The sequence below is a fragment of the Panthera pardus genome, unplaced genomic scaffold (assembly GCF_024362965.1).
Source record: "Panthera pardus isolate Hobbes unplaced genomic scaffold, ASM2436296v1 HiC_scaffold_10, whole genome shotgun sequence".
In the NCBI taxonomy this organism is placed as follows: Eukaryota; Metazoa; Chordata; class Mammalia; order Carnivora; family Felidae; genus Panthera; species Panthera pardus.
In genome coordinates this window covers 15,286,726-15,295,942 of record NW_026526655.1, presented here as the reverse complement: position 1 = coordinate 15,295,942, position 9,217 = coordinate 15,286,726, and the positions used below count along the sequence as shown (strand labels likewise).

Below are 9,217 nucleotides of genomic sequence, written 5' to 3'. Positions count from 1 at the left end.
ACTTGTGGTCTCTCCAAAATGAATAAATGTTTAAAAAAAATGTTCACTTCCTTGATTGGAAATTATCCTTAATCAAAATGAACTTGGTATGAGAAAGTATGTGTTGTTACTTTCAAAAGCTAATTAGTGGTGTCTGGGTGGCTCAGTTAGTTAAGCGTCTGACTCTTGATTTTGGCTCAGGTCATGATCTCATGGTTCATGAGACTGAGCCCTTCATCGGGCTCTGTGCTGACAGAGCAGTGCCTGCTTGGGATTCTCTCTCTCCCTTTTTCCCTGCCCCTCCCCTGCTCATGCTCTCTTTCTCTCTCTCTCAAAATAAACAAATATATATATATATATATATATATATATAAAGATAATTAACATTAGCTTATTTTTATGGAATTCTGATGGGTAGGGCTGGGAATAGATTCATACTGATAAGAGTGTTTATGCAATCTAGTGTCATTGAGGACACTGACATTAAGAATCTCAATCCCTAGAGGTCTTTATATAGAGTGGGTAGGAGGGTATCCCACTGTGATATCTTACGTCATGATCACCATGCACTTTCCTCCTGAATCTGATGCCTATGTTACAAAGGGCTTTCTAGAAAGACAGGACCACAGGATTTGGACACACAGGACCTCTTCGAATTCTCCTGATTCTTTCCTTGAAATTCAGTAACTGGAAAATTCCTTGAAATACATTCCATTTTTTTCCCCCCAACAAAAAGATAAATGGTAGACACAATTGTTTGCCCACTTGTAGCAGATGTGTTGATGCCCCGCACATATCTTATCACTCATATGTCCAGTATATGCTGATGGCACCTGTGAATCTCCACCTCAGGGCTTTCTCCCTACCAGTGTGTAGGGCAATTATTTGCCTTTACTGGGGCTGCTACAAAATCTTTGTATGGATTTGCCAATCCTGCCCACTGAGTCTTGGCTCACAGAGTGTCTGATTTGCCATCATGGAATCTTGCGTAACATTTGTCTGCTACTAAGGGACCCATTTTATGGCAGAGGAGCAATGATGGGCATGTGACTACGGGATCCACGGGTCCTATCATACTACTTCCTCCCCGGTAAGTACTGCCCGATAAAACTCTTTTTTAAAAAAGTAAGCAGAGGGACGCCCGGGCGGCTCAGTCGGTTAAGCATCTGACTTTGGCTCAGGTCACCATCTCGCAGTTACTGAGTTCGAGCTCTGTGTCTGGCTCTGTGCTGACTGCTCAGAGTCTGGGGCCTGCTTCGGAATCTGTGTCTCCCTTTCTCTCTGCCCCTCTCCCGCTTGTGCTCTGTCTCTCAAAAAATAAATAAATGTTAACAAAAAATTTTAAAACTAAATAAAATTTTAAAAATTAAAAAAAACCTCCTTCAAAGAAAGAAAGAAAGAAAAAGGTAAGCAGAATGGGAGGGGGGGGAGGCTTAACCTCATGGCCCTGAGATCAAGTGCTGCTTGGTCTACCAAAGGAGCCAACTGGGCATGCCCTGCCTGATAAAACTCTTAAAGGTCCCTTAAAGGACAGTGCTAAAGAGCCAGCTTGAGGAGGATTCCTCTTTTGGGGTGGGCCCTGTCCTTCACAGTGCCCTTCTTATGGTTTGAAATGGAGGTCAAATGATGCTGTGTCCAGCTGCTAGACTGTCCTTTCCCAGCCCTGGTAGGTGATCTGTGAGGGGGCTCAGTTTATCGGAGCATTTCACTTGCTAGCAAAATCACGAAGGGAAAGAACAGAAACACTGAGCTTGGCAGAACGCAGAGAAGGAAGAAGCTAGGCTCTCGATAACACCAATTGAGCCTTTGAAGGAACCCCGGAAGTGCTTTCCTCCGGCCATTTTAAGCGAGCTAATAGATGGTTTTATTGGTTGAGCACTTTGTGTCAGAGAGAAGTACTTTCAGGTGATATCTGTGGCAGATACTGCAGGCCTTCCCACATTTATTCGTTCCCTGTCTGCTTCCACGTTGACGGTGCCTGCCTCCCATTAGGGAGACCGGGAGGGCCAACGCTTCCCGGCCTCCCTTGCGGCTAGGCTATGAACATGTGACCTAATTCCAGCCAATGGGAGTTGAGCGGTCTGTCGCGAGCCTTCTGACGAAGGGTTTCCACCTTAATAAGAAATGGCCTTAGGGAACATGCCTCTAGGTTTGGGCCAGTTGCTGTTGTGTTTTCAAGTGACACTTGACACTGTGGCTGCCATCTCTGATGAAGCCGATATGCTGAGACTGACAGTGAAAGGTGGTAAAAGCTCTGATCCTCAGTGACAGGGCAGAGTCTCTGGACTCGTCTCGGACTTGCCCTGCCTCTGGAGTAATCTTTATGTGACGCAAATAAAGGTCATCGTTTTTTGTTGATTGTTCTGATCCTTGGAGCCAGAACCATCATAACTCAAACCTATAGTATCCCGTGCTACCTCAGCTCCTCCCACCCCTTCTCAATCCCCAGAAATGAAAGAACAAAAAAGGCTTTTGTTACACTTTTGAACATCAGCTGGCCCTGGTTTTACATTATAATGATTATGGAAAATGTTAGCAGTAGTTAGCCAGGCGGTCACAGACTATTTCTGCGACCCTTCAAATAAAACAGATCATTAAGTGTTCTTGAGAATTACAAAGACATCTCCCTGAATTCCCCTGTAATTTGGAAAAATAACAAAGCTATAAAAGGTACTGTTGGATGCTTTCATTTACTTGGCCGTTATAGTTTCTGAATTGAATTTTTCTAAAAGGAAAGCGAAGGCAAATCCTGTAACTCTCAAAAGCTCTAGATAAAAATAAAAATATACTGAAAACTTTTTTTTAAATAACTATTTTTAAGTTTATTTTGAGAGAGACAGAGAGAGTAAGAGCAGGGGAGGGAGGGAGAGACAGAGAGAGAGCCTGAGGTGGGGCTCGAACCCATGAAACTATCAGATCATGACCTGAGCTGAAGTCAGACGCTTAACCGACCGAGCCACCCAGGCGTCCCAGAGTCCATCCTTTGATAGCATTTCTATAGACTAGCAGCAACTGAACATATTTCCTAGTGGAAGAACAGGTTGCCTGAGTCAGGTAGCCATTCCTTTAGGTAGCTAAATTGGCCTGGGGCCCAAGGTGAGAGAGCTTTCTTTGCTGTGCGCATCAACGCTCCACCGAGTTCAAGTTCAGACGGCTTCGCTGATTTTAGAGAGTCTCTTGGGAAGTGCGCCCTTGCTTTTAGCCTCCGGCTGGCTCAGAAACGTCACCTTTCACCTACTTAAAGAAAAGTTTTGCATAGCGGGGAGATTTACTATTCAAGTAGCTATTTCTAGCGCCTTCACTAAAAATAAAAAAATAAAAAAATAAAAAAAATAAAACCCTCCAAATCAGTTTTATTTCCTGTGGTATCACATCTGACTTATTGTTATAACTTTGTTCCCAGACCAATTAAATATTTTGGTGGGTTAAAAAAAAAAAAGGCCCAGCCCTCCTACTAGTGGGTAACGAAAGGCATCTTTTTTTTCAGAGCACTGTAGTTTTTGTGTTAGTCATTTGTGTTTTGGTTTGCATTTGTTTGCTTGTGGGGAGGCAGTGTACCTGCACTCCTGTCCTTTTTGCTTTGTAGTGTTTAAAATGAGATATAACGACAAACTCTTTAAAATACAGAAACACTTCTGGATGCAGAAGAAGCATGTCTAAAAACAATAACGTGGAATAAACTTTATCCCTTGAAAACAATCAAATCTTGATGGGCTATTTACTGGGTTCAGTGGGGCCAAAACAAGAGAAATAATAAAGGAGCCTCTCTCGCTTCCGATTATTTCCGAAAATCATTTTATTTTACAAAATTGGACAAAAAAGTGTGCAAGAAGAAAAGGATAGTGATGCGCTTAAGTATGAAAAGGATACGCGTATTATCGCATGATCGATGTTAAGATTTAAACACCACAGCAGCAACAGTGCATTTCCAGTTCTTTTTTTGGGGAGGGGCGGGCTTTTCCCCCCGAGGGGACGGCCCTACTGCAGACCCCGCTGGACCCGCCTGTCCTCCGCCCACGTCTCGGCCGCAGAGCCCGCCTCCCCTCCCCCCGCCGCTGCGGTCCGATCCCTCCCGCCGACCGGGTCCCCGCCCCGCGCCGGTGGCGGCCGAGTCCCGTCCGCGGCGGCTCCGCCGAATGACCCGTAGTAACCCCGTCCCGCCCCGGGCCGACCGCGCCGCGCTCCCCGGCCGGAATTCGATAGGCCCAGCCCCGCACGCGCCACCGCCCGCGGGCCAATGGGCGGCGGCCTCTCTGCATATGCAACGAGCGCCGGCCGGGGGTGCGCGTCCCGGGCGGTTCGGCTCAACAGACGCTGGTCTGCCGGCGCCTGCGAGCGACGCTGCGTGTGTCGCCGCGGCCGGGGCTGGGACGAGGCGGTGGCGGCGGCGGCGGCGGCGGCGGCGGCGGCTGCGGCCGGGGTAGCAGAAGGTCGTCCTCTCGCAGTGCGGGCGCGGCGGCTGCGCCGGGGTCCTCAGGAGGCGGCACGGGGCGTGAATTCTCTGGGGCGCAGCCAGGCCTGCGCGGGCCCGAGGCTGGAAGAACGAGGGCTCCTGCGTCGCGGTGAGTGCGGCGCCCGTTGTGGGAGCGGCGGGGCCGGTCGGCGGCGCGGCCTCGGCGTGCGGCCGGGCTGGGCCCTCCCGCCTCCTGGGCTTGGGGGTGGGACGCGAGCGGCCCGGGGGGCCCCGGGTGCCCGACGAGGCCGCGGAGCCGGGCCCCGGGGGTGGGCGCGCAGGCGGCCGCGGGGTCGCGTGGCGGCCCGCGGCGTAGTGGGGGAGGCAGCCGGGCAGGGTGGGAGGCGCCGCCGTGGGGTCCGGGAAGCGGGTGACGTGGGGCCTGGGCCGAAGGGCTCACGTGAGCTGGGGGAACCGCAGCGCGGGCGTCCGCGCAGTCCGGGGGAGGAAGGATGATGCCCTGGGTCCTTCCCGGCTCTGTAGGGGGCGGGCGGCTTGGCGGGCAGTGGGGGGTGGGGGGGAGGTGCTGGCATCTTCCTTTGGGTGGGCCTTGACGCGGTCCCTGCGAGGATATAGCCCTGCGATTGCGGGAAACCCTGCTGGAGGGACGCGCGGGGGTGTCTGTTGCTGCCGGCTGGGGGCAGAAATTGGGTGGGTGAGCGGGGTCGACCTTGGCATTTGTTCTGGGCCCCTGGCTGGTGGGGCCACGGTTGGCCGATGGTTGGGGTTGAGAGTTGCAGGTTTACTTTTCCGTAAGTGCGTTTTAATTACACATCCAGTAATAGAATGTGTAACGCCGAGGTGGTGCTCGTTATCAGCAGTCCTGCGGGGGAGTAGTTATCGGGCCCGCTCCATAGGTGAGCCACCTGAGACGCAGCGACATTTAACTGGTTCCCCCGGTCTGGATTTAGAAAATGTGCTCTAAGCTATTGTATGTATGGCCCCTCCAACGTGGAAAGGGTAGAACAACGTCTTTAAAATGATATGGCAGCTAGAGAGGGAATAGGCCTTGCGAAAGCGATTACGGCTGAATACAGTGACAAATAGTTGACATTTATTGAGACTTTATTACATGCCGGGCCCTGTACAAAGTGCGTTATACGTGATATCTTCACACAGTTAGCAGCCCTCTGTTGTGGTGCTCATTCCCATTTTACAGCTAGAGAAACCGCAGTTTGGACACATAACTTGCCCCAGATCACAGCAAGTAAGAGAAGCTGGGATTCAGACTAGGCTGTCGTCTAAAACTCCAGAGCTCTTGAATCTAACCACTATATTATGCTGCCTCTCTTTGGTGGCTGGCTGAATTGTTGCCACGGTGGATTTTTTGGGGGGGGGGGGGGGGGGGCGGGCCCTGGAGAGCTGTAGTTTGAAGACCTTCTTTCATGACCATTGCAACCTTGTTTGTTTCTCCAGATTAGTCCTGGGAGGTGAAGGTTGTCGCTGAGTTGGCTCCTGAAGCGAATTAGAAGGTTATTACAGGGAAGAGGTGTGGTGATGTGGTAGTCCGTTGCACAGACTTCATCCTTTTGTTTTCTGGCATCTTCTTGCACAGTTCTGACCCTTAGGGATGACTAAGACTTCTGCAGTCACTGTGGCTTGTTCTTTAGGCTTTTCGTGCTGTCTCTTCTTTTATGAGCAGGGTCCAGGTGACAGGTCACCTGGTGTCTTTGGGTCTCAGTTACTGGATTTATTAAGATGTTCGGTTGGGCTTCAAAGCTGAAATATTTTTTGAGTCTAAAATGTCCTTGAAGGGAGGGAGGAAGGAAGGAAGGAAGGAAAAGGGGATGGAGAAACGAAGGCTGGATAAATTATGAGCGGAAAATCATGCCCACTGGTTTGGGGGTCAGATTTTAGAGCCTCAGGATCTTTCTCATTGCTGATGTGCTTCCCTGCTTAAATGACTACTTCTATTCCTCATTCAATTAATTGCTCAGCTACAGCCTTTTAACTCCTGTTACATTTTAGGCACCATGTAAGTGCTGGAAATATAGCAATGAACAGAATTGAGGTGATCCTTGCCCTCATGGAGGAAACGTATGAAGCAAATCATCCTACAGATAAATACATAATTACAGGTTATGAGAAGTGCAATGAAGGAAAAGTAGTGTGGATGAAGAGTATAATGAGGATTGTGATTGAGATGGAAATGAGGGAGTTTTTTGAACTGATGTGGTGAGATTTTACAGTCTTGCGTTCTGAGTCTGTGATCGAAAGTACATAATGCGAGAGTTTGAGAACTTTTGAACGATGACATTCTTTTCATTTCACGGTGTTGGTTCCTACCCAGCGTACTCTAGCTCACGTTGCAAGATAGAAAAATGAGATGGGGAACTTTTTGCAGCATTCTGCCTCCCGGCCTAAATGTTCCTGTAACACTTAAAATTTCCCCTCCTAACATGAACGTTGGGAACCAAGGATCTTTAGGTGAGCTTTGGACTTGATGGGATTTGGATGTTGTCGGGAACGCCAGGCCAAAAAAGGTGACAGGGTTTTCTCACTTTAGATGAGCCAGCATCATAATGATCGAAGGTAACCAGAGTAGTTTACAGTTAAAATTCTCACCTCTTAGGAGACAAAATAATAATGTGGTTTGGGAAATGCAAGCTGTTAAGTATATGAATATTTCAGTTGAATGTGTATTAAGCCAATGCAAATAATGCATTGCAGTACGCTTACTCGATGCATAAAAAGATGAATTTGATAAAGGCCCTGTTTTCAAGGAGATTTAAATTTAATGAATACTAATACTCAGATTTAAGTCCCCCTGTCTCCCTTCAAAGTACTATCACGTTAGCTCATTTGATCCTCTGAAGAGCCTCATATCATGAGCAGAAATACTGAGAAAAAGGAAATTTGGAGGTAGAATTGCCAGACATGGTGATTAATAGCTTAGAGGTTGAGAGAAGGAGATGTCCAGCGATTACTAGTTTTACTGTTTTGGAGCCATCAGTGTGGAGGTGGTGGGTGAACCCTCTGGCCTGGGTGAGCTTGCCTGTGAAGAGACTAGAATACGACCTGGGGGAGGCCTGGGATAGAGCTGGGTAGAGGAGGCACCGCAGATGGGAGGAGTGGCCTGGGAAGTGTGGGCATAGTCAGAAGCAGTGTGCCTGCAGGGGTGGGGGCTCCAATGAGAGGGGAATTGAGTATTGTTTAAATTTAAAAGCCGATGGGAAGGTAGGTGTTCCTTGGAAGGGAGAGGTTGAATACAGATGAGAAAAGTGCTAGCTTCTTTGTGCAAAGTTCCTGAGAACATGGGAGGGGGTGGGATCCAAGTGAGGCCAGCCCCTTAGCTGGGAGGAGGGACACCCCTTCTGTAGTAGCCCAAGGAAGGCCTGGAATTGATTTGTTGCGAATCAGTACCTTCTAGTGGAGCCCTGGCAATTTCCAAAAAATTGCCAAGAATTGTTAAGTTAAAAATCAGCCCATCTTTTTAGCTGACTGATAGGGTCTTTACAAAACCTCACTATAGAAGCATCATGTGAAATTGATTTAATACATGGTTTAGTTTTGATTTTATCCACTTTAATAGGGAAAATCCTTTCATCTGACTTGTGATTAGTTCTCTTCTGAAAAAGGAGAAAAGGAGAAGATATAAACATTAAATCTTGTGGTATCTTCTCGTACATGCTATTTTTAGTTTCATAAGAAAGTTTTTAGACTACTTTTGTTTCCTTGACATTTTAAATGCCTTAGTTCTTTTAATTTCAAAGTTTAGCTTCTGTTTTTACTGAAGTATACTTCCATACTTCTAATGTTTCCCACTTTGAGGCATAAAGAATTGGTAGATAATGGGGCACCTAGGTGGCTCAGTCAGTTAAGTGTCCGACTTCGGCTCAGGTCATGATCGCATGGTTCATGAGTTCGAGCTCCGCGTCTGGCTCTCTGCTGACACCTTAGAGCTTGGAACCTGCTTGGGATTTTGTGTCTCCCTCTCTCTCTGCTCTTACCCTGCTCTCACTCTGTCTCTCTCTCAAAAATAATAAATAAACATTAAAAAAATTAAAAAAAAAAGAACTGGTAGATGATTCAGTGGTTCCAACTGATCTGCTAATTCTTAAATAGAACTGAAGACACCTAAATAATCTTTTGGATAAACCACCTCCGAATACAGGTTTCTACTTGTTTCTGAAGGTATTTGTTATAAGAGAATATAGTGGAATCGATGTATTCATTCACGTGCGTATTTAGTGCCTATCTTGCGACACACTGGGAATTTGAAAGAGGTCCTCATGGTTCACGAAAAGAATGAGGCGTATGGACATTATATGGTGTAGGCGAAGAAGGTGTACGCGCAGATGTATTGCAGTATGGTGCTGTACAGATGGAGCAGAGGAGGGGAAGGGGGAATCTTCACAGTGGAGGTGATAGCCTGGTTTTCTGAGATGAGTTGGGCTGGCAGGTGAACAAGGGAGCCAGGGAATAGTGTTTTAACTTGAATTTAGTCCAGGTGTGTATGTTTGCAAATATGTACACACTGGAGATGTTATAATGATACCAAAGACTATTAGAAAAATAAAACGCTTACCCTGCTACCCTAACATTGACTGCGCGGGAGGTGAAAAAGCTGTCCATCTTCCTGTCCTGTCGTGGTCAGCTTTGTTATCCCCTACTTGATTTAGAAAGTAACCGCAATTATATTTTTCTGGTACAAATCCTGGTTTTTCTTCTAAACTAACGGTCTTTGGAAGAAGGCTAATAGCCGACACCTTTACAATAATACTCCCTCTGGTCAGATGCTCTTTCTGTTTTCTTCTCAATTTTTTTTTTTTTTTTTTTAATCCT

The 9,217-nt window shown here is 47.4% G+C and overlaps 1 protein-coding gene across 4 annotated transcripts in view; it reads left to right on the top strand.

Annotated features, from left to right (window-relative positions):
- Positions 1 to 4,425: 4,425 nt before the first annotated feature.
- The window catches only part of ACSL3 (acyl-CoA synthetase long chain family member 3), a 76,619-nt gene continuing 71,827 nt past the window's right edge, over positions 4,426 to 9,217 (top strand). For 3 of the 4 annotated variants that reach the window (XM_019445791.2, XM_019445794.2, XM_019445793.2), the window contains exon 1: positions 4,426 to 4,541. The gene's annotated coding sequence lies outside the window, so the exon portion shown is untranslated. The remainder of the gene's footprint in view (positions 4,542 to 9,217) is intronic. The other variant, XM_019445795.2, reaches the window with a different exon arrangement.